This window comes from Lutjanus erythropterus, chromosome 10, assembly GCF_056507025.1.
Source record: "Lutjanus erythropterus isolate fLutEry1 chromosome 10, fLutEry1.hap2, whole genome shotgun sequence".
NCBI classification, from domain to species: domain Eukaryota; kingdom Metazoa; phylum Chordata; class Actinopteri; order Lutjaniformes; family Lutjanidae; genus Lutjanus; species Lutjanus erythropterus.
In genome coordinates this window covers 42,405,222-42,430,977 of record NC_139326.1, presented here as the reverse complement: position 1 = coordinate 42,430,977, position 25,756 = coordinate 42,405,222, and positions in this window count along the sequence as shown.

Sequence of the window (25,756 nt, the reverse complement as noted above, 5' to 3'; positions counted from 1 at the left end):
ATCATCATTATTAATTTTACTGGCTGAGGAGCGGGGAGAGAGATGGTGTAGTAGAGAGGGGAGGCGAACAGATCCAGAGGCCGCGAAGCTTCCCGGCTCCACCTGGCACACCTGAGCCAGGTGGAGGAGCAGTTAAGCGGTGGTCTGTGCTCCTCCTTCTTCTCCTCTCCCACCTAATCCTGATCTCCTCCTCTCATCCTCCCTCCTCTGTCCCGCTGCGAAACAAGTTGTTGTGTTCTGAAGTTTGGAGTGTGCAAAATTACGCACGGATCTATCCAACCAGCTATGACAGAAGCACACATAACTTTTTTCTCTCAGGTTGGGCCGGACTCCTATGGTCAAATATAGTGTCTGTATATTTTGTATGTTATAGATCATAATTGTTCAATCATTGTTTTTCTGGATCATAACAAACAGGCAGACACACACTACAGCTGCTCCAGCTGTCATGCTGACTCATCCGATAAAGACAACCTTTAGGCTTTATAATTATAATTCTTTTCCTCATTAGTGAGTTCATCTTCAAAGAAGAAAAGTGTTCTGTGATTGTAGAGACGTGTACACTTCAGCCAAGCGTGAGACACACGTGAAAGCTTTTAACTTCAATATTTACTTTTTATTGCTGATAGAAAATATGTTTGAATAACACTTAACTAATCGACACTCAAGTGAGAGGAAGAGAATGATCATAAATGAAGGTGTTTTGTGATTGTGAAGACGTGTGTGTGTTTCGGCCAAGCCCGCCAGGTGCTATCTTGTGCTGAAAAACCACAGACTTTGCGCTTCGACCAGGTTTTGGCTGGTCTAAAGCGCAAGCGCGTTTTACTCCAATGTGCTCAGCACAAGATAGCAAACACGCCGGGCCACGCCTTCATGTTTAGACCTCACACCCACAGCGGCACAGACCCAGCGCAAGCGCGATGGCTCCACAATCACCAAACACCTTAATTTACATTACACATTTACATTCTCCACAGGAGTGTCGATTAGTGAAGTGTCCTTTGAACATATCCACCAGCAATAAAGTGTGAATATTGAAGTTAATAGTGCAGGTATGTGTGTGTCTTGCCCTTGGCTGAGGTGCGCACCCTCATCTCCACAATCACCAAACACCTTTCATTTATGTTTAAAAGTCGTGCACTCGCGTGTGTGTCTTTGAAGTTAATCACACTAATAAGTACAACAGTACTATTATTATAATTATAAAGCCCAATAAATCTCAGCAGACCTGCAAACAGGATCACAGCTGTCTGATAGTCTTTATCAGATGAGTCAGCATCTGGAGTCAGCAGGAGGAGGAGATGATGATTAGGTGGGAGAGGAGAAGAAGAAGGAGCACAGACAGCCGCGTATCTGTGCCTTCAACTGGCTCAGGTGGGCCAGTGGAACCAGGAAGCTTTGCAGCTAGATTGGATCGGTTCGCCTCCCCTCTCTACTGCACCATCTCTCTCCCCCGATCCTCAGCCAGCAAAGTTAATAATGATGATGATTATAACAACTAATTATGAAATATAACATACTTTCAACGTGCTTCAGGTTAAAATATAACCAGTTACATATCTGCATGACATTTGCGGTTCATTTGTTGTAAAGTTTCTTGCAGGCGTTACTGTAAAGTAAACTATTTCGGCGTGAAGCTGTTTTGGAGACGTCCTGCTATCTTCATATATCACGTTTTCACTTCTCTTACCAGGAGATCTGTCTCCTCACTTTAAAAATCTTTTCTCTTTGTTTCTTCCTGGTAAATCCGCCGTCATGCTGCCTCCGCTTGCGCTGCTGGCGCAACTGCCTCTTGAAAGGTGATGAGAGCTGACTTTCTGATTGGTTTATTGCATGTTCGGCCTAAACTCGCCTGTGAATTAATGAGGGCACTTGGGCACGTCTGATAGGTCTATCCCGCTTTGCGCTGGTGGCGCAAAGGGCGGGGCAGGGCAAAATATCACTCCCGCCCCTGGCACAAGACAACAAGGTTGGATTTGGACACACCTTGAATAAATTAAATCCACTGCACCTCCCACCTTCCACTTACGCTTTCAATCAGCACAAGACACGACCCTAAGGCACGAGCTCAAGATAGGGCCCTGTGTTTCTCTGTGTCTCTGTGTGTGTAAGCAAGTGCTGACCTCCAGTGCCAAATGGTGCTGCGTGTCTTCTCCCAATGTTCTCCGTTTCTTTGTGGGTGGCTCCTGAACAGGTCCCCTGTACTCCTCATCCTCAGCCAGATTAGGAACAGCTTCCCTGATCCAATACATAAGTTTTATGAATCAGTTGTGAAAACCAATTAGGGATATATTAACCAAACCCAGCAATTATATTTCATCTAAATTTCACATTAATTAATTATTTGAATAAGATGACATATAAGCATTTAAGGCTACACATAATTTATGCAGAGAATTAACAATTAGGCTAGGCTACATAATAATGCATTTAACATACCTGATAGCCTGCATGCGATTCATGAATGTCTGGGTGATTCCTGCGATGTAGACAGCATCGATGTTCCTCTTCTGGAGCTGATTATACAGCATGTCCACATGTGGCATGATCTTATGGAACAAGGCTAGGGAAAAACACAAAGCTTCATCTTCCAGCATTCTCAAATAGCCTCCAGCCTCTCTCTTCGTAGGGCTATCAAACACTTCACTGTTCCAGATGGTCTGAAAACACTTCACCAGATCATTCTTGTGCTCATAGACTGTGTTGACTGCACCACTGTTGAAGTTCCAACGTGTTGACGATGCACTTGGAAGTCGGTGCGCCACCATCTCATCTAGCACTGCAGTTCTCTTGCTCGCTTTTGAGAAAAAAGAAGCAAATCCCCCCATGTCAGTAAAAAAGTGAATGATCTGAGGGATGTGGGAAGTTGCCTGCTGCATTACCAGCTTTAACTGATGGGCATGACAGTGAATGTAGTGAGCGTTTGCATAGATGTCCTGCACCTTTCGCTGCACTCCTCCAGTGGCACCCCTCATTACCGCAGCCCCATCATATGCCTGGGCCATCAACTTTTTTTCTTGTCTCTCGGGAAGGATGCTGTGCAGCCTCTCCAATAAGGCACTGGCTATTGAATCCGCATAGCTGTTGGGTAGCTTGATGATTTCATAGAACCGCTCCTGTATATTGTTGCGTCCATCAATGTACCTTAGTACCAGGACTAGCTGACAGTGTGTGGAAATGTCGGTAGTTTCATCAGCCTGGATTGCTAAAAACTCAGCTGTCTTTACTTCATCTATGATCTGTTCTCTCAGAACTGCCAGCATACAGTCCAGGAGCTTGTTCTGAACTGTCTTCGAGGTGCCTTTAAATACGGTCGCATTTTCAAGGTGCTCCCTCAAGTCCCAATCAATGGATGCCATTAAGTTGACTAAACCTCTGAATATCCCGGTGTTGTCTTAGGAATCCCTTTCATCATGTCCCCGCATTGCTAATTCAAAAGCACCACAAAATTTTACATTTATTTTGGATAAAATATTACGGTTTTTATCTACCTCTTCATTGTGCCTTCTTACAGCGATGTGGTCCCCATTATCTAGCTGTGTTGCTATGCTAATCTTTCCGAGCACAGCTAGCTTTACCCCCCCTTGACCTCTCATGCTTCTTGATCCGTTCAGAGAGGTGCTTTAAGTCAGTTAGTCCAGTCTTTGTCCAAGTTGAATCACATTTGTCACTTCTGAAGAGGATACAGGGGAAACAGAAAAGTGCATTGGCTGCTCCACAACCTGCCAGCCACGTCTTACGGTTCAACCAGCTCAGACAAAAACTCTGTTTGTACAATTTATCTTTCTCCTTGGTTTGCTGGGAAATGTTCATTTCAGGTTTGTCGGGTCCCAGCTCCTTAACGAGAAGTTTTTCCTCCGTCGTCCGTCTCGCAAAAGGGTACATTAATAATTTCACCGAATTTGGTGGAAGCTGTGCTTGAACTCCAGTTGTCACTGCCATCGCCATCGCCATCGCCATCATCTCTCTTCCTCGTCACCATAGTTTTTTTTCTCCCGCTGTAGGACAGAGTCTGGGAGTCGCACTACAAAAAAAACCTATCACTGGCTCCTCACGTAGCTCTAGCAATCATAAACCTTCACACATTTTACGTAGCAGTTGTGGCTACATTTCCAGCGCCCCACCGGCATTAAATTTGGTGACATTGATAGGCCGGATTGGCTACTTAGCTGCAGGTCAGGGGCACTTTGCCGAGCGCCCCGTGAGAGAATGATACACTGTAGGTCAGTCTAATCAGAGGCATGCAACAAATTGTGATCACACCAAAATCTAATTAAAGGCCCTGTCAACCATAATATCCACTCAAAAAAAAAAAAAAAAAAGTGGCTGTTGACAGTATTACACTAGTCTTTATCACTTGATTAAAGACAGGTGTAATCATTCCCACAAAACAAAACAAAAATTCAGGTATGAAATTCAAAACAAAGTTTGAGCTCATTAAATCTGTCACCAGGAAGTGCATGATTACTCAAGCTCAGTGTGAAAAAGACACATTTGACACATTTGGATGGAGAAGGTCACAAAGCTAGCTCGTCAAAACTGCAGTTTGTCCAACAACAAGTGACATTTTTGGGTCATGTGATGACATGTGAGGGCAAATCCCTCTCCCAAAAAAGAGTAAAAGCATTTTAAAACATTTTCAAACTCAATCATAAAGAAACACGTTATGCCTTTTGTGTTCCTGTTGCAGGCCCTTCATTCCCACTGGTGTTTTCACTGGTGTCCTCAAGGCCCCCCTGAGTGCAATCGCACCTGGGTGAGGCCTAGAAGCACATAGTAAAGTGACATGGACTGCTGATGCAGGGTAAACATTTGTTGACTTAAAACTTGTCCTTCGGAAGACTCTGACGACTCCAACTCTTGGGTTACCAGATCCAAACCGACCTCAGACTGTAGACAAAGAGTGTTGAGTGTTACTCCAGGACCACGGAGACAGACAGAGACCTGTAGCCTACTTTTCAGCTAAACTACAGGAATTCCTACTTTTAAAGGTGACTGTAAACTAATTCTGCTCTCGTATGTCTCCGCCAGTCCCACCAATCTTACGTTGTTTCTTTTGCAATGATTCTCCAGGATTTGCACACGGTCCCATAGCATATCCACCTTTTTCCCCATGGTACCGGTGTTTGTCACAAGGCCCTCAGTCGTGTCCTCCAGCTGGGAGATTCGCTCCTCCGCCTCCTCCACTCGTACCTGTAGCCCGCTGACAGAGTTTTTCAGCTCGGTGGTGGTTTCTTTGATGGTCACTACATCAGCAGCTACTTCCGTCAGTTTAGTACTCAGTTTGGTTATTTCAGCAAAGATTTTTTCCATACTTATTTTCTGTTCTGCAGCTTCGTCGGGAGACTTGTCCTCATTAGCAGGTAGCTTGTTCTGAGTAGCTATGTGGCCCATATCCTTAAAATATTTCGACGTTGTCGCCATTTCTCACCGCCAAAAATGTAGTCAAAGTACTAAGAACTTTTCTGGGATAAAGTCTATCAATATTTAGCTCAAGGTAGGCAGATAAATATGGATTAAACAATTAAATTAGTTGCGAGTGGTCTGAGCCCTCCTACAGTGCTGCCATCCTGCTCAGCATACCCACGTGACTCCTCATTTTCATTTAGTTCTAGGGATAACCTAATCAGCATTTCTGTAAATGTGCCAGTATTAGACAGACAGTTAGCTGGCTAAATTTCAACTGCAGGTGAGAAGTTTTGAAACCTATGAAGTGTATTTTTTGGCCACTTGGGCTGTGTTGATTATATATATGACAGCCACCCCAAACTAGAGCTGTAACATTAATTGGTTAATAGATAATTAATCAACTATCAAATTAATCACCAATAATTCTGATAATTGATTAATCACTTTGAGTAATTTTTTAAAGAAAAAAAGTCTCAATAGTCTGTTTTTAGTGTGAATATATTCAAATGTTTTCTGTTTTTTTTTAGTCCTCTGTGACAGTAAACTGAATATATCTAGTTTGTGGACAAAAGAAGACATTTGAGGACGTCATCTTGGGCTTCAAGAAACGCTGATCAAGTGATTTTCACACTTTTTTTTGACATTTTATAGTCCAACCAACTGATTGATTAATCAATACATTAATTCTGAAATAATAAATTATGAAATATTAAAAATAATTGTTAGTAGCAGCACCACCCCAAACAAATGAAATAAATGTCATTAGTCCAGTAGTGGCACACTTAAAAGTTATCTTACCTTCTCTGCAATCAAGAGCACTAAACAGTAGAATGAAAACAGATCTATCGGACTTGTGTATACAGCATTTTTATGACAATCAACCATAATCAAAATTCTTTGCTCACCTTAGTTTCCATTGTTTTCACTGGATGCGATTAGTGCATTGTCTTTCTGAGCCACAGCCAGATCTTGGGGTGAATCACTGGGACTCTGGTTCACTACCAGCCTATAAGGATCTGTCACTGCAGAAGGTGATGTGGTGATCAACCTCACCAGATTGTTGATGCATCCCAAAAAGACTGACCAACACTTTTAAATTCACTTAGAGCTGCAAATTAGAGCTGCAAACCACGGCTGCAGACTCAAGAATGACTCGACGACACAATTTTAGAATTCAAGATCTAAACAAGATTAGTGGATTCTGAAAAGGAATAGTGAACTTTAGTGGCTCACTCAGTTACAGCATGGTCTGCGACATGAATATGTTGTTGTCCATGTTGACAACTGTTTAGCTCATCTTGTTCAGATTGCTAATGTAGTCTACAGGCTTTCAGTACACATTGTATTTGAACTTGTTTATGTAATAAATTTGCATTGAACCATTGTAAAAAAGATATGTAGTGTTCATAAGCTGTTATGTGACAATTTTAAAGATCTTGTTTTTAAAGGTACACTTGTAGTTTTGGGAAAGAATTTTGAATCAAAAAAGAATATTCACGGATACATACATGACTGACTGAATTAATAATTAATTACAGAATAAACAAATTGTCCTCAAAGAGCATCATTTTCATATTGTTTCTTTTTTTTGCAGGGACCCAACTTTCTGGCTTCAGACAGTGTTTTAGGGACCTCATTTTCCTCTTAGGATCCCTTATTTATTCAGTTATGAAAATATATCAATATTTGTGTTTGTATTATTACTTTTCTGAGTTTGAATTTCTTTTCCAAAACTGCATAATGTGCCTTTATAGTTGCTAGGTTTACACTAAATGGTCAGAAGTATGCCACACAGTACCTTCATAACTGTTAAAAGGATGGTTCCTGTTATTCGAAGTGTGTTTGTATAGGGTACTTATCCATAGTCAGTGTATTGCCCACAGTAGATGTTAGTTGCCTGCTTCTGGTTTGGAGAAGCAGCAGGAGTACCGATGCAGATGAGCTAAACAGTATACTGCTTTAGACAGGGTTAGCAGCAAAATATTTTAACCACTTGAAAGTGTTCTTCCCAACAAAAAAGTATTTAACTTTATGCAATATTTCAAATATTTTCACTGCTTTACCTTCCTGTCAGCCAGCCTTTCCAACAGGATCTCACCTTTATACAAGCCAAATATCATATCTCCAAAGCCACCCGAGTCTTAGCAGAAGCACTACTTACTTAATACATGGTTGGTTTGGAGAGCGCGATATTTGGCTTATATAACAGCAGTATACCATGAGAAAAGGCTGCCTGGTAGAAAGGTGAAGCTGAGAAAATATTCAAAATATAATGTACATTTAAACTGATACAAATTTTTGTAAGTGGTTAAAATATGTTATATGTTGTTGCTGACCCTTTCCTCAACAGTGCATTGCTACGCTTCTGTGCTGGTATGCGTCTTTGCTTCTACAAAATTGGAGGCGTGTCAACATCCATCGACTGCAGGTAAGTCAGTGTCACATACAACCTAGGTTCTGTATAAACACCTGAAAAATGTTAGAAATTAGTTTTAATACAAATATGAAATATTGTAGTTAAAGGTATAGTTTTTGCACACTTTCCTGATATTGTTAGTTACATGACGTTGATAGATACTTTATTTTAAACCAGATTTCCAGAGGCTTTGAGTTGCTACACAGTTTACAGATGGCCAAATGTGTTTCTCTGCAATTATAATGTTCTTTTAGGATAAAAAAAGAAATAAAAAATTACTGAAACTGACTGCCTCACTTTTTTGAGTACATTTCTCAGCACTCTTCCTTTATACATAAATAATATTGTATGACACAGAAAAACATCTTCTTTTTTAAGTTTTAAGTTAGTGTTTTTGAGTTACGGATAGTTAAGAGGGCTTACTGAACATGAAATGATGGGTTTTCATTAGGCCTGTCACAGTACGTAACAGCCAATGAAATACAAGTAATTTTTCCAACAACCAATCAAAGCACAGATGTGTTTTTTTGACAGCCAATCAGAATATAGGGAGATTTTACAACAGCCAATCACAATACAGGGGGATTTTCCAGCAACCAATCAGAATAAAGAGGTATTTCTCAACAGCCAATCACATTACAGTGGGATTTTACAACAGCCAATCACAATAAAGGGGGATTTTCCAGCAACCAATCGGAATAAAGAGGTATTTCTCAACAGCCAATCACATTACAGTGGGATTTTATAACAGCCAATCACAATACAGGGGGATTTTCCAGCAACCAATCAGAATAAAGAGGTATTTCTCAACAGCCAATCACATTACAGTGGGATTTTCCAACAGCCACTTACAATACAGGGGGATTTTACTAGACTTGCACTGATTAATCGGCAATGCTCGGAATCGGGCCGGTTTTCACGTGACTGGCCTTGACCGGTGACTAGCCGGTCAGCGTCACAAATCCGGTTCTGGGCCCGTCATTGTTACACACATGTTCTGCACGATGGTCACGTCATGCGCACAGCAGACAAACTGACCGTGACGTCAACACAGCACTGATAACAGCTACACACTCAGACACACGTCTGCATGAAGCTGGTGTCAGCGACAGATTCCAAGAACAGGATAAAGAGAAGACAGACAGTCTACAACGAGACAGAGCAGCTGACAATGTCGCAAAACAGCCGTAAACTCTCTCGCACTTCAGGCTAATGCTAGCAAGCTAGCAGCAGACTGCTGTTCACAGAGGGACAGTTAAAATCTCACCTCCTGTTCTGGCTGAAGAATAAACAACCTGTGTTGATGTGTCTCCTCAAACATTTTCTCATCCAGACTCGTTTAACTTCTGTGTTTGTTTTTCTCACGGCAAAGTTTTACTTCAAACTGTTGCACCGCGTTAGTCTCTGGTTTGTTTACATTCGCTTCCACAAAAGATCACGTGAAATCGCGTACCACGAAATCCCGCGAGATGATCTCGCGAGATCACATTCACCCAATTCAGAATCTTAATATAAAATTATAATAAGGCCTGGTTGTAATCTGGATGATTTTGGAGAAAGTATTAAATGAATATTTAATAGTCAGTGTCTTATTATGAACATATTTACAAGAAAAGTTGCAAAAATGTTTGTGAAAATGGAAATCGGAATCGGCTAAGAAAGTTGAAATCGGTGCAAGTCTAGATTTTACAACATCCAATCACAGCACAGATGTTTTTCATGACAGCCAGTCACAATACGGAGTCATTTTCAAACAACCAATCAGAATAAAGAGGTAATTCTCAACAGCCAATCACATTACAGTGGGATTTTCCAACAGCCAATCAGAATACAGGGGGATTTTCCAATAGCCAATCAGAATAGAGGGGGATTTTAAAACAGCCAATCAGAATAAAGGGGGGTTTTACAACAGCCAATCACAATGCAGGGGGATTTTACAACAGCCAATCACAGCAAAGGGTGATTTTCCAGCAGCCAATCAGAATGCAGGGGGATTTTACAACATCCAATCACAGCACAGATGTTTTTCATGACAGCCAGTCACAATATGGGGTCATTTTCAAACAACCAATCAGAATGCAGGGGTTTTTTGCAACAGCCAATCAGAATGTAGGGGCATTTTACAACAGCCAATCACAGTGCAGTGGGATTTTCCAACAGCCAATCACAATGCAGGGGGATTTTACAACAACCAATCACAGTGCAGTGGGATTTTCCAACAGCCAATCACAATGCAGGGGGATTTTACAACAGCCAATCACATTACAGTGGGTTTTAAAACAGCCAATCAGAATGCAGGGGGATTTTGCAACAGCCAATCAGAATACAGAGGGATTTTCAAACAGCCAATCAGAATACAGGGGGATTTTCCAGTAACCAATCAGAATAAAGAGGTATTTCTCAACAGCCAATCACATTACAGAGTGATTTTACAACAGCCAATCAGAATACAGGGGGGTTTTCCAATAGCCTATCAAAATACAGGAGGATTTTACAACAGCCAATCACAAAACAGGGTGATTTTCAAACAGCCAATCAGAATACAGGGGAATTTTACAACAGCCAGTCACAATGCAGTGGGATTTTACAACATCCAATCACAGCACAGGGTGATTTTCCAACAGCCAATCAGAATGCAGGGGGATTTTACAACAGCCAATCACAATACAGGGGAATTTTACAATAGCCAATCAGAATAAAGGGGAATTTTACAACAGCCAATTACAATGCAGGGGGATTTTAAAACAGCCAATCACAGCACGGCTGTTTTTCATGACAGCCAATCACAATACAGGGTTATTTTCAAACAACCAATCAGAATATAGGGGGATTTTCTAGCAACCAATCAGAATAAAGAGGTATTTCTCAACAGCCAATCACATTACAGTGAGATTGTGCAACAGCCAATCACAATACAGGGGGAATTTCCAGTAACCAATCAGAATAAAGAGGTACTTCTCAACAGCCAATCACATTACAGTGGGATTTTCAACAGCCAATCACAGCACAGATGTTTTTCATGACAGCCAGTCACAATACGGAGTCATTTTCAAACAACCAATTAGAATGCAGGGTTGTTTTGCAACGGCCAATCAGAATATAGGGAGATTTTACAACAGCCAATCACAATACAGGGGGATTTTCCAGCAACCAATCAGAATAAAGAGGAATTTCTCAACAGCCAATCACATTACAGTGGGATTTTCCAACAGCCAATCAGAAAACAGGGGGATTTTACAACAGCCAATCACAAAACAGGGTGATTTTCAAACAGCCAATCAGAATACAGGGGAATTTTACAACAGCCAATCACAATGCAGTGGGATTTTACAACAGCCAATCACAGCAAAGGGTGATTTTCCAACAGCCAATCAGAATGCAGGGAGATTTTACAACATCCAATCACAGCACAGATGTTTTTCATGACAGCCAGTGACAATATGGGGTCATTTTCAAACAACCAATCAGAATGCAGGGGATTTTTGCAACAGCCAATCAGAATATAGGGGCATTTTACAACAGCCAGTTACAATACAGGGGGATTTTCCAACAGCCAATTAGAATACAGGGGGATTTTCCAGCAACCAATCAGAATAAAGAGGTACTTCTCAACAGCTAATCACATTAAAGTGGGATTTTCCAACAGCCAATTACAATACAGGGGGATTTTCCAACAGCCAATCACAATGCAGGGGGATTTTACAACAACCAATCACAGTGCAGTGGGATTTTCCAACAGCCAATCACAATGCAGGGGGATTTTACAACAACCAATCACATTACAGTGGGATTTTCAAACAGCCAATCAGAATGCAGGGGGATTTTGCAACAGCCAATCAGAATACAGAGGGACTTTCAAACAGCCAATCAGAATACAGGGGGATTTTCCAGTAACCAATCAGAATGCAGGGGTTTTTTGCAACAGCCAATCAGAATATAGGGGCATTTTACAACAGCCAATCACAGTGCAGTGGGATTTTCCAACAGCCAATCACATTACAGTGGGATTTTCCAACAGCCAATCAGAATACAGGGGGATTTTCCAATAGCCAATCAGAATACAGGGGGATTTTACAACAGCAATCACAAAACAGGGTGATTTTCAAACAGCCAATCAGAATACAGGGGAATTTTACAACAGCCAATCACAATGCAGTGGGATTTTACAACAGCCAATCACAGCAAAGGGTGATTTTCCAACAGCCAATCAGAATGCAGGGGGATTTTACAACATCCAATCACAGCACAGATGTTTTTCATGACAGCCAGTCACAATATGGGGTCATTTTCAAACAACCAATCAGAATGCAGGGGTTTTTTGCAACAGCCAATCAGAATATAGGGGCATTTTACAACAGCCAGTTACAATACAGGGGGATTTTCCAACAGCCAATTAGAATACAGGGGGATTTTCCAGCAACCAATCAGAATAAAGAGGTACTTCTCAACAGCTAATCACATTGAAGTGGGATTTTCCAACAGCCAATTACAATACAGGGTGATTTTACAACAGCCAATCAGAATACAGGTGGATTTTACAACAGCCAATCACAGTGCAGTGGGATTTTCCAACAGCCAATCACAATGCAGGGGGATTTTACAACAACCAATCACAGTGCAGTGGGATTTTCCAACAGCCAATCACAATTCCGGGAGGATTTTACAACAACCAATCACATTACATTGGGATTTTCAAACAGCCAATCAGAATGCAGGGGGATTTTGCAACAGTCAATCAGAATACAGAGGGATTTTCAAACAGCCAATCAGAATACAGGGGGATTTTCCAGTAACCAATCAGAATAAAGAGGTATTTCTCAACAGCCAATCACATTACAGAGTGATTTTACAACAGCCAATCAGAGTACAGGGGGGGTTTCCAATAGCCTATCAGAATACAGGAGGATTTTACAACAGCCAATCACAAAACAGGGTGATTTTCAAACAGCCAATCAGAATACAGGGGAATTTTACAACAGCCAATCACAATGCAGTGGGATTTTACAACATCCAATCACAGCACAGGGTGATTTTCCAACAGCCAATCAGAATGCAGGGGGATTTTACAACAGCCAATCACAATACAGGGGGATTTTACAATAGCCAATCAGAATAAAGGGGAATTTTACAACAGCCAATCACAATGCAGGGGGATTTTAAAACAGCCAATCACAGCACGGCTGTTTTTCATGACAGCCAATCACAATACAGGGTTATTTTCAAACAACCAATCAGAATATAGGGGGATTTTCTAGCAACCAATCAGAATAAAGAGGTATTTCTCAACAGCCAATCACATTACAGTGGGATTTTGCAACAGCCAATCACAATACAGGGGGAATTTCCAGTAACCAATCAGAATAAAGAGGTACTTCTCAACAGCCAATCACATTACAGTGGGATTTTACAACAGCCAATCACAATACAGGGGGATTTTCCAGCAACCAATCAGAATAAAGAGGTATTTCTCAACAGCCAATCACATTACAGTGCGATTTTACAACACCCAATCACAATACAGGGTGATTTTACAATAGCCAATCACAGCACAGATGTTTTTCATGACATCCAATCACAATACAAGGTCATTTTCAAACAGCCAATCTGAATAAAGGGGGATTTTGCAACAGCTAATCACAGCACAGATGTTCTTCATGACAGCCAATCACAACAGAGGGGTATTTTCAAACAAACACACAACACAGGGAGATTTTACAATATATAAAATTTTACAATATATGATTATCAAAGTTCATAGATTGTTTAATGTGTATGTTATTTAGGAGGTGTGTCAAAAAGTAACAGGACGTAGTGTGCTGTGCGAGCTATGAGTCGGGTAGGGATTAGCGGGTTGTGTCAGTTTGTGACAGATTTTTCCTCAGCCGGACCAGAAACTTCAGGTTGGTTCATTGCTCTGTGCCCATCACTTGACGGCCTGAAACTAAAGAAAAAAGGTCATATATTTGTATACAATATAATTGATATGAGTATGCAGTTATCAGTATGACTATTTCTATCATTGTATATGATGGAATATTAGAATGTCAGTATCAATATATAAAAATGCACAGTAACAAAAATCAAGTAGGGCAAGAACATCCTCTGAATTAAAATTGAATTCAAATATAAAAAATAATTCAGAGGATTATCTTCTGCCTCCTCAAACCTAATGTACCCCAGTGTGGGGGCTGGATTTGTTTTTAGAGTGGCAGTGTGAAAATATTTTAAATGTATGGCAAACAGGTTCTGGTAAGGATGGAATGTAAGGTTTATGCCACAGGTATCCTAAATTAACAGCATTGGGAAATACCCAAATCATTTTTTTATGTTTCTGTAATGGTTAATACACCAGTATGTAGAGGGAATTTAACCGAAATATTTCTAATGCTAAAATGTAATTATTATTGTTATCCATGAATTTTCAAATTTACTGTTTACAAAAAAACCCAGAAAACATAGTAAAGCACATTATTATTTCTTGATTAAGATGTCAAATTATAGTTATTTACTTGCATTCCTGAACAGAAAACAATGTTTTAGTGGTTGAATGCTATGCTTGATTAATTTCTGACTTCTCAGAGAAGCCCAGTGAGCCAGCTCAAATTTGGGTACAAAAAGGTGAATTCAGTTTGAAATTCCTCATTCCTGTTCACAATGGTAAAACGTCGAGAGTGCAGTGAAAATCAAAGAGTACACATTAAAACACTTCATGATGCTGGATGATCTCTGAGACAAATAGGGAAAGACATGGAGTCAATTGCTTCTGTGCTCAAAAAGTTACATTCAGTCACCCAAAAATTTATCTGTTTCACAAATGAATCACCATAGTTCACGTTCATGTAATTTATGTTTGGAGCAGACAAATCCACATTATCCTGTTTATTTATTTATTTATTTTTTGGTTTGATTTTTGCTGTTACAAATACCCATTTTTGGTAAACTGAAGAATAACGACAAAAAATTAGAAGATAGTTGTGTCCTCAACTTATTTCCACGATCCAATACAAAAGTATCAGAACTGATCAATATTAGTATGCTCAAAATAATATAATTGATTTCAATGCATTGCTGTTTCTTATTAAATTCTCTCACCCCTTTTTTTTCTTTTTCTCACAAGATAATCAAAATTAATTAGTACAGAGGAATTCTCTACTCTTCTACGCATGCTTTTTGGAGTCTTACTTCACACAATATAATTATTACCCAGTAATGATTTTTCCATACACTATTGTGGTTTTAGTAAACACTGAGTCTTACTTTGCACAATACGACAATTAACCAGTGATAATTTTTCCCATACAGTATTGTGGTCTTAGTAAACTCTTTTAAGTTGGACTCGTCAGTGCACCTCCAGGTTTCTACTAAACCTTGGTTAAAAACTGTCGGGACTCTTTCCCATCTCAACTCTTATATCTTGACATCTTTAGTAACCTGATTTTTCCCCCTTTTTTATTTTTCTAAAAATCAATTAAATAAATTTTCAGATTCTCACCAATCAGAATTGTTGAATCGCAGCGCTGAGTGAGTCTGGTCTCGGGTCTAAGGCCCTCCTTCTCACCAGTCTTTGTGGGGAGGTTGAGGTTGAAGGGAATATCTCCTCAGGGTGTGCACTACCACCGTCGACCCTGAGTCCAGAAACCCTCACACAAGCGATCCCACTTCTGACACCAAATTGTAAATTGAAAATCTGAAAATTAAGACCATGACCCCATGACCAAGATTGTCTTTCTGGTGTTTTAATCGAGCTTTGCAAAGGATCAGTACACAGTCACACTCAAAGTGTAAAAGGAACTGATAATCAAGTCAAGAATGTAAATCTGTCTTACAGGGTTAGGAGATGAAGGAGGTTGGGTCAGGATGGACCTGAACTGCTTATCGGGAGAGTCAGGATGTGATTGTGTTATCAGAAGTTGTTCTTCCAAAGGGAAAACAGCTGTGTGTACAAGGACGAGTAACCAGTTAGTGCCTGACAGAACATGCGAAATAACTAAGAGGAACAACAGTGACCAGTTTGGTGAATAATTTTCCCACCACAGTGGTTACACAGCGTTGGGTAATTTCTCTATCATCCCTGGACACATCAAGTCCATAAATACTGGGCAACAGGTCCCACTCGTTACAACGCAGACATTCTTCCTCTGTGGGCATAGAGTCACAGCATTCACAGGAGCACAACCAATCTTCACAGATTCACAGACATGCAGCAGCTGCTTCACCCTCATCTGCCCGTTGCCCCTCTCTCTCTATCCTCATCCGCTCTTTGTTTGTAGGAACTCAAACTCCTCATCCGTATACTCGGGCTTAAATAAGTACTGGCAGCCACTGAAATCAAAGGTCTCATCTACATTCTCCAAATCAGGTAAATATTTAGCCATGACACTTCAATCGGCCTAGTAAACTCTCACCTGTACTATGGGACAACCAACTGACTTTTACAAGTCATGGCTCCTCAGTTTTCTTCCAGTAACAAGCAAAGATCCCGTGAGATTTTGTCACACACAGTCCGGAGCAAGTGAAGGGTAAGACAGACGCTTCGCATGCTGTTGACAGAGATAAAACTGGCAATCTGAGCGGGTCTGTGGTGAAAAAAAGCACTTTCAATGCAAGAACTTGTACGGGACACATTTGTCCAATGTATACTGTTGTACTTATTTTGCAGCTGCCAGCTGCATCTGCTTTCCTCAATACTGGACCAATTTCAAAACGAGCTGTCTCAATCAAGGCCAAGGTTGAAAATTTCCAAAGTTGTCCTTTAATACTCACTCATAATTACACCATGTCTTGATGGAGACTACATTCTATGAAATTTTCTGACCATTCTATGGCCATTATCACTAAAGGCTAAAACACACCGGGCCATGCTGCATCACTCTCGTCCAAGACAGTGTGCTTGGAATATATCTCGACCTCAGCATCTCTGACCCTCCATCTTTGCCATCAAGCTAGCGTGTGTTGTGAGACTGAGCTCCTGTCTGTGCAGGAGAGCAGAGGCAGTGGTCTGAAGAAGTGTCTGTGTGTTAAAGTGATAGTTCACCCAAAAATGAAATTCCACTCATGCCATTTACACCATGTTTTTAGCCTAAACAGGGCTGTACAGTGCGACAATTTTCGACGGAATTTGGTAATAAAAATCATTCTGTGCGAAGAGAAATACGTGTCCACTCGCACAAGTGTGAAGGAGTTGCGCTGGTATCATGTCTAAAAAAAAATAGTAGGGAAAACAAGGCTATAGGCCACATACGGCCTGCGAGATAATTTCACGTGTCTGTTATGAATGGCCCATCGGTAAATAGCACTCCCACCACTCATACTACAAATCCCACAACGCACTGCGTCAGCTGCCGCGCAACTCGAGAAATAAATCAGCTCGCAGTCGCGAAGACGCAGGTCAATATGTTCATCTGTACCTGATGGGCTGATGGGTTTGTAATATTATTATATGAGCATATTTTTATGCCAAATGCAGTGCCATTGAGGGTTTGCATGATTAAAGTGTGCGATATCTTGTGTGCAGACAAAAAGCAAGCATTTTCAAATGTAACCCCCACCTGGATATGTGAGCTGAAATATTCTGAGCTGAAATATTCTCGTTTTCTTTTGTTATTGTTAAAGAAAAAAAATATTTTAAATCCTATTTATTTTATTGAGGAAAAAGTTGTTGCAGTCTGGCTGTTCAAATTCATATTTCTGAATAAAACATAGTCAGTTTTAGACAGTTTAATAAATGTTAATCCTGTTTGGCCCGCGACTTAGACTGTGTTTTAAAATTTGGCCCTTTCTGTGTTTGAGTTTGACACCCCTGCTATAGGCCGTCTCTTGTCCTATACGTCAGTTGTTGTAGCAATGCTTCACGGGAGTTGTAGTTCTAAGTGTGTACGGTCCTTCTCAATCCGAATACAAAAGAACTACATTTCCGGGTAAACAAACCAAAAAAGCACTGTTTTGTAAATATTGTGTGGCGGCAGGTGAACTGATGGCAGGGAATACGCCATACATCACAGGGAGTACAATCTTTAAACGTGACAACGTTTATAAACACAGTATTACAAAGCGACACATCACTTGTAGAGATGCTCACCTCGCCTCAAGTCAAGTTGTTTTGTAACATATTGTTCTGTTTTGAGTGTTCAATTTGAATGTTCAAGTACGTAAAATAAATAAGAATTGAAAGATCTGCTGCTGATTTAAAAATAATTTCAGTGGAAACGTGGAAAAAAAGTGGAAATAGTGTTACTGCAGTATTTTATCACTAAGAAATAACAAGATTTGTATGCATAGGCCTATGATGAGTAAATGGCAGATTTTAGTGTTGAACAGTAAAAATGACTAATTTTACTATTTTTCTCAAAGATGAAACCCTAACATTACAGAATGCATGATTATAATCAGCAACTTTGAGATAAAAAAAAATGTGGTTTGAATGGGAGTTAATTGTCCTTAACGTCTAAATCTGATGCTACACAAAAAGTAATAATGCATCAAAGTCAATATTTTGGTTAATCCTTGACATATCCAAGACTGATAAAAAAAAATGCCCCAGCCACCCAACATTTGTTGTATGGAAAATATCTAAATTTCTTTGCTTTTTTTCATAAATAATAACAGTGATATCGAGTAATCAAACAGGCATTTAAAGGGTTAAACTTCTCAAAATGATTGAATGTTTAGTTTTGGGGGCAGGACTGAAGTTGTTTGAGAGATTTATGCAGAAAAAAGTAGAAAAAATATTAATCTGTACTTTTTTTAATGTAGTTTTTATGGAGGTGGACATTTTTGTCCTTAACAACCAATTAGGATGGAAATTAAGACGAAGCCAGGGGGTTAACATTGTTAGAATTTCTGATCAGTATCGAATTTAGCCAATAAACACGTTAACTAACTGTCCAACTGTGTGTGCTACTAAATTTTTCTTTGTGCTATTAAAATTTTTAACTTGCTAGCACCAGTGCTACCACCTAAAAAAGTAAGTGTACAGCCCTGCTAAATGTCATCTGTAGCCTTTCAGATCCAAATGCTCTGTAGTCATGGTAATGGGGTCCTTTGACGAGAGGGTCCTGCAAGGACAGATGGACCACGCTCATTCCAGCCCAGGTGCCCCACTCCCAAAGCAAAAAAGCTACGAAGATCTAGAGAGGGACAGCAGAGAGGAGGGAGGGGGATCGTGTGTGAAGTGCCGACTGATAGAAAACTTTTTTGATGATAAATCCTGATGGTACTGAACAGTTATCTGATTAAAATATCTGTCTGAAACAGACAGATGCTCGGCTACTCTATGAAATGTTTGTCACTTCACTGCATTATTCTGAAGCCTGCAGTGTGTTTTGGCCTTTGGGAAAAAAGTGTATAGTTTTTTTTAAGGCTGCCTCAAGGGTTAAAGGGATATTTTTCAAGTGTTTAAAGTGTAATTCAAATGTAACTTTATTAAATCAAATACATTAACCTAAATGACAAATACGCCCAGAAACCCTCAGAGGCACTGCATTTGGCATAAAAATACATGCTCAAATAATTACATGACAAACCCAACTCCATCAGGCACAGATGAGCATACTGACCTGCTCAATTTAACATTAAGGCCAAAACGCACTAAAATCTTCAATAGTTAAGTCAATTGAAGCTTCTAACAGCGCACTGCACTGTAGCGATACTAATTTCAAACAAGGTAAACTTCCAGCTCTCCTCACAGATCAACGATAAAGAAGGGCACTACTTAATGGTCAAAGGTTTAATTGACCACAAACAAGTTACATTATTGAATGTTTATAGACCACCAGGAAACAATAAACAGCTGATCAAAAAAGTTTTTAATCTTAGATCTGGTGTGTGATATAGTGTCAGGTGTGTTGGTATGTGGGGGAGACTGGAATATCCAACTTTATCCCTCCATGGACTCCTCAAACAAAACAAAACAAAAAAATAATAAGACCTGAAGCAGTATACATCAAAAAATTGCTTAAATAATTTGGTATGCGTGGAGGGATGTGTGGAGGGAGCTACACCCACTTGATAGATGCTTTACTTTTTTTTTCTCATGCTCATTCTGTTTGCTCATTTTTTTTATGTTTAATTCAGATCACCACAGGATTACCAAATGTAACATTGGGGTAAGGGGCATCTCTGATCATGCAGGGGTATATTTAACACTGCATTTTGACAGCAAGCCCAAAGACACATTGTGGAGATTTAACACTAATCTTTTGAATGATCCTCAATGTCAGAAATACAAAAAGGGAGAATTTCAAGAATACATGACCCATAATGACAATGGCACAGTGTCTCCCAGTACACTGTGGGACGCTGCAAAAGCTGTTATAAGAGGTAAACTTATCATGTGGTCAGCTCAGAAGAAGAAGGAAAAAGAGAAACAAGGATTTGACTGAAAGTCTTTGGAGAATAAACACCCATTGGAATGGTATTAAACCTTTAGAGAGATTATAATACCAGTTCTTAAGGAATGTTTTAATTATGTTCTTCGAGGGGGGGGGGACTCCATCGTCCTGGACACAAGCAGTAATTTTAGTAATTCCTAACACGGGTAAAGATAAGTCTAGTTCTTACAGACACATATCTGTTTTAAATATGGAGGAAAATATAATCCTGGATTTGACAGATACAGACCAAAATGGTTTTGTAAAAAACAGGGAGACCCAGGACAATGTGAGGCGGGCTTCCACCTCATTGAGTATATGAGAAACAGTGGATAGAGAATCTATTGCCGAGAAAGCTTTTGATTCTGTTCGATGGGAATATTTATACTTGGTTCTTAGACGATTTGGTTTTAACAGCCAGGTAGTTGGATGCCTGAAATCTTTACCTTCATTGCTCTCCCACAGCCAGAATTAAAATAAATGGGAATTTATCTAAAACAGCGTCTCTTGAGAGGGGATGTCGTCAGGGATGCCCCCTCAGCCCTACACTTTTCGCCCTCTTCATTGAGCCACTAGCACAGGAAATCGGAGAAGATAATGACGTAACAGGCATATTGATTGGAGATACACAACACAAGACCTGTCTGTATGCAGATGACATTCTTGTGACGCTTACCAACCCTAATGAAAGCTTGCCTAAATTACTATCTCTTCTTAAAGTATTTGGTTCATACTCCGGGTACAAATTGAACTTACAGAAAACCCAAACTTTTTACTATGAACCACAAGAAAAAGTTTACAGATTATGTCATTTTAAATGGAAGGGTGACATAATTAAATACCTGGGAGTACAAATACCTAGAGATCTACCTGCCATCTATGAACATAACTATACTCATATAACAGCGGATATTAAGGCCAATTTAAATCGCTGGTCATTATTACCAATGAACACGTATAATCGAATAGACGTTATAAAGATGAATATATTACCCAGGCTGCTCTACCTTTTTCAGTCATTGCCTGTTGATGTCCCTCCCAAGCAATTCAGTGAGTGGAACAGAATGATTTCAACCTTCATTTGGGGAAAGCAAAGACCCAGGATTCGATTTCAAACATTACAATTACCCAAGGACAGAGGAGGAAGGGCTTCAGCCTGCTTAGAAGATTATTACAAAGCAGCACAGTTACGTTTTCTGTATGATCCTACATATGATGCGCAACGGAAAGACATAGAACAAACTCAAACAAACATACCTCTTCAATCTATATTTGGGGAAAAATCCCTTCAGAAGAAATATTTAGACAAATTATCTAAATGGACTGCAGTCCCCTTAAACATTTGGCATAAAGAATTTAAAGACCTGAACTTCGAGAGGAATGCACGAATATTACACTGGGTGGCGTATGACACAGAATTCACACCGGCTAAATTTGAAAACAGATTTAAACTCTGGACAAATGCAGGCATGACCTCATACTGTATGATATCCTCCAATAGAGGCTTAGATACCTTTCAACAACTTTCAAAAACATATAACGTAGTAAAGAAAAGCAATAACCAGAAAATGGTTGGGCATAGAACCTCCTAAAACCTTTGAGTGGATAGAAATAGTTAATGACATTTATACTATGGAACGATTGACCTTTTCCCTGAAAAAAATGGAAGTCCTATTTGAAACTGTAGTGATTTCTTTATACATGTTTGGTTGGAGAAACAATGTAATGTATTTTTCCTATGCACAAACAGAGCAGACTTTTAAGTTAAGAAAGAATGGGAGACATCTCACTTTGAAGGAAACACTGAGGACTAGCATTAAATGGAGCCAAGGATCATAAAAACTTTTTGGACCTCAAATAACACTCATGGACATAAAGGACTTTTTCGACAATGAATGTAACCCGGGTTCATTCAATCCTCATTCTGTATGTTTAGCATTTCTCTACACCTGTGATGACCCTGTCTGTTTTAAGTTCTGTTTTTGTTTAAAAGAAAATAATAAAAATAAAGTTTAAAAAAAAAATTGTGTTGTTAAAAAGGAATTCACATTAAAGCATTAACGCGTTAACTTTGACAGCCCTATTAAATATACATTCATCGCATAGTTTGTGTTTTGCAGCTACACCCTACCTCAGAAATGTTGTGTTTTTTGTCTGACAAATAATTACAGGAATATTTTTTAGTCATAATTTGTCTGCAATCTCATTATGTGAAATAAAAAAAATAGTATCATTAAGCCAGTATCAGAAATTGTATCGAATCGTGAGTTGAATGTATTGTTACATCCCTAGTCACCATTAGGGATGTTCCTGGTGACTAATTTCCCTGTCGATTAAGGCAAAATTGAATTTGAAGACTTTAATCACAGTCTACAATGGCAAAATCGTACTTTAAATGCCGCTGAAATGCGCGTTATTTTGCGCTGTGCAATACAAGCCTCACACATTTCTGTACAAAACATGACAACAACTCACTAAACGCTTCACCTTTTCAGACCAGAGGGTCACAGTGTCTGCGGGTAAAGGACCCAGAGCTAATGTTAGCTGCCAGCCTGACACACAATGTGGCTAATGTTAGTAATGCTAGCAGCAGCAGTTTGGCTTGCAGATTTATGTCCGTGTAAGTTCTTAATGTGGGCACATTTCTCCAGTCGAGTGAATACATATCAGCTTATTCTGTCACAGTTTTACATTCATCTGTCCGACTTTGCAACTCTGGATGTTTATATCAGCAAACATCCCCAAACATCATCCAGACTTCTTCAGGTTTCTTCTTTTGTTTTGTTTTTTTCTCACTGCTAAGCATTACTACAGCAAACTGTTGCATGAAGTCAGCCTCTGTTTTGTTTACATCTGCCTACCATCACAAGAGATTGCGGTTCCTCTGGTATATAAACTTGATAAGACTGAGGCTAAGAGTGACCCGGAGCACTTTTGAAGAAAATGTAAAAGATTTCATTGCCAGTGATTTATTATGAATGTACAATTCAATTTTCCAAAAATGTTTTTGTATACTGCCGATTACAGGTCTTACAAAGAAAGAAAATTTGAATTAGCAAAGGTCAGACTTTAAATACAATGGAATTGGCCATGGACACTGCAATCTATACAATTCTAATCATACAGTTGGTCTAATAATGTTGGTTGGTTAATGGTTTAATAATTTGTGTATCAATTACTTTGTGGCTGATCAGGTTAATTATCAGCTAATTATTGTCAGTTTCTAACTGCAGTATGCAATAAATGGTTGCCCTTTGTGTGTGTTTACCTGTCACTCACTACTGAAAGTACACAACACAATAAAAACCCGATATTTTTATAATAGTGAAATATAAAATGAGTTTTTACGTTGTCTGATTGACTGCATTTATTTAGTGGTTTGATTAATGGTTTAAGGTTACGGGCTGTTTCCCAGAGTTGGGACAACCTTAAGGGAGACCTTGAAATACAACTTACGATGCACGTAGCGCTACGAAGGCTCTGGGAAACGGGGCCCAGGTCTGACAAAGAAAGAACCAATACTTTTATAGTCATACTCCTATTACGCTATACCACATGGAAGCAGCTTACCTTAATAGTGATAACGCACTTGCCACTCTGTATTTTACACCCAGCAGCAAAGTCTTGTAACACCAGTATACACACTGAGTGTTAAAGTGAAAAACATGGTGACACAAAACACTGCATGCCAATAACATAATATAGGACAAGCAATTGTATAATTCCTCTGGAATAAAAAAAAAAAAAAACATTCAAAAAACACAGAGAAATAACCACTGGCAAAGGACAATCCCATCGTTACTTTGTGATCATCTCATGAAATCTTTGAATTGATACAACAAAGTACGTAGTAATTTCTGTGGTAGTGGATCTTTTGTTTGTTCCGTTTTGTTATATGATTTTGTCTTTTATGTGATGCAGAACAGGAATTAGCTGTAAACCAGTTTTAAGTGAGTCAGAGCTGTTTAATTCTAACTGATTTTATTACATTATTTTTAATCTTTTCCTGCAAATAATAAATGAAATAAAAGTGAAAAATATTGTGTGTTATTGTAAGTTTTAAGGCTTTCACAAAGTAATAAAACTATTTGTGCAGCATCATGCATAATGTACATAAGATGAGATAAGTACAACATTGACTTTGATGCATTATTAGTTTTTGTGCACCATCAGATTTGAACTTTTTCTCCTTTTCATACTGTTGGTGGATGAAATTTCCCCATCAACTTCCATTATAACCACATTTTTTGGAGGTCAAATTAGTTTTTAATGTTGACCACCTCATGACACCATTTACCCACTATAGGCCTATGAATGAAATGCTGGTCATAAAGCAAGTATGAAAAAAATTCTAAATGTTCCAGTAATACTAGTTTTCATTTTCCCTGAAAAAACAAAACTCAGAAAACCAAATGCATATTGAGGGTGCATGGCTGGTTTTCTGTTTCATTTTGTTGGCGTCGGTGACAGAGCTTATAAAATTGGCATTTAAAATATTACAATTCTAAAAATATTTAAATATTTAGTAGTTTTGACCAGAACTGAGGTTAATTAACATATTTATGCAAAAAAAGTTGAAAAAATATTTATCTGATATATTTTTACAGCAGTTTTTGTTAGTGGCTGTTTTCAGCCACCAACAGTAATTCCAACAGTACTGAAACAGAGTTTATTCCAGATAGATATAATTTACTCTACTAAGTTGCCTTACTTGGCAGTTATCTCCCTGGACGCCCAACAAGCATTTGATCAAATTGAATGGAAGTACATGTTTGCTACTATTGCCCCAAATCCTCCATTTTGACTAATCATGACAGGTCTCCCCCAGGCAGGGTTGCTGCCTCTCCCCAATGCTCTTTGCGCTGACTCTCGAGCCTCTGGCCATTTCTATTAGAGCCAGTCCCCAAATCACTGGTATAAGTTGCGGCACATCTCATTGTACCATTGGTCTGTACGCAGGTGATATAATCTTGTCTCTAAACCCAGAAAGCTGCCAAAAGCTGTTTATTATATCAAAAAGGGGAAACAGGGATGTTTTTAGATCTTTTAGTGTTAACTGGGGAAAAAGTTTGTTCATGCCCTTCTCTCATGGTCTCGACGCTGGCTTTCTTGGCAATCTACCCTTCAGACTTTCCACTGAACACCTTGTGTATCTCGGGATTAATATCACTAGAAACCCTAAATTTCTTTTTAAACTTAATTTTTTGGATTTGGGGACTAAAACTATGATAGATAAATGGAAATTTCTCGTTCTTTCTTTAATCGGATGCGTTAATATTATTAGGATGCTAGTACTCCCCAAATTTATTTCTCTCTTTCAACATGTCCCGATTTTTCTTACATCTTCGTTCTTTAAAATATGCCCTTCATTTGGGCTAACGAAGGTGGCCAGGGCCTTCTTGTCTTCCAACATTATTACTGGGCCTGCAATGCCAGTTCATGGGTTTTCTCATCATTCTGCTGCTAGACAGAAGAGCAGTGTCTGTATCAGATGGCCTGAGATTGAGTCTTGTAATGCAGTCTTACTCACTGGAGCCTCTTTAATGGCCTTTTTATTTTCACA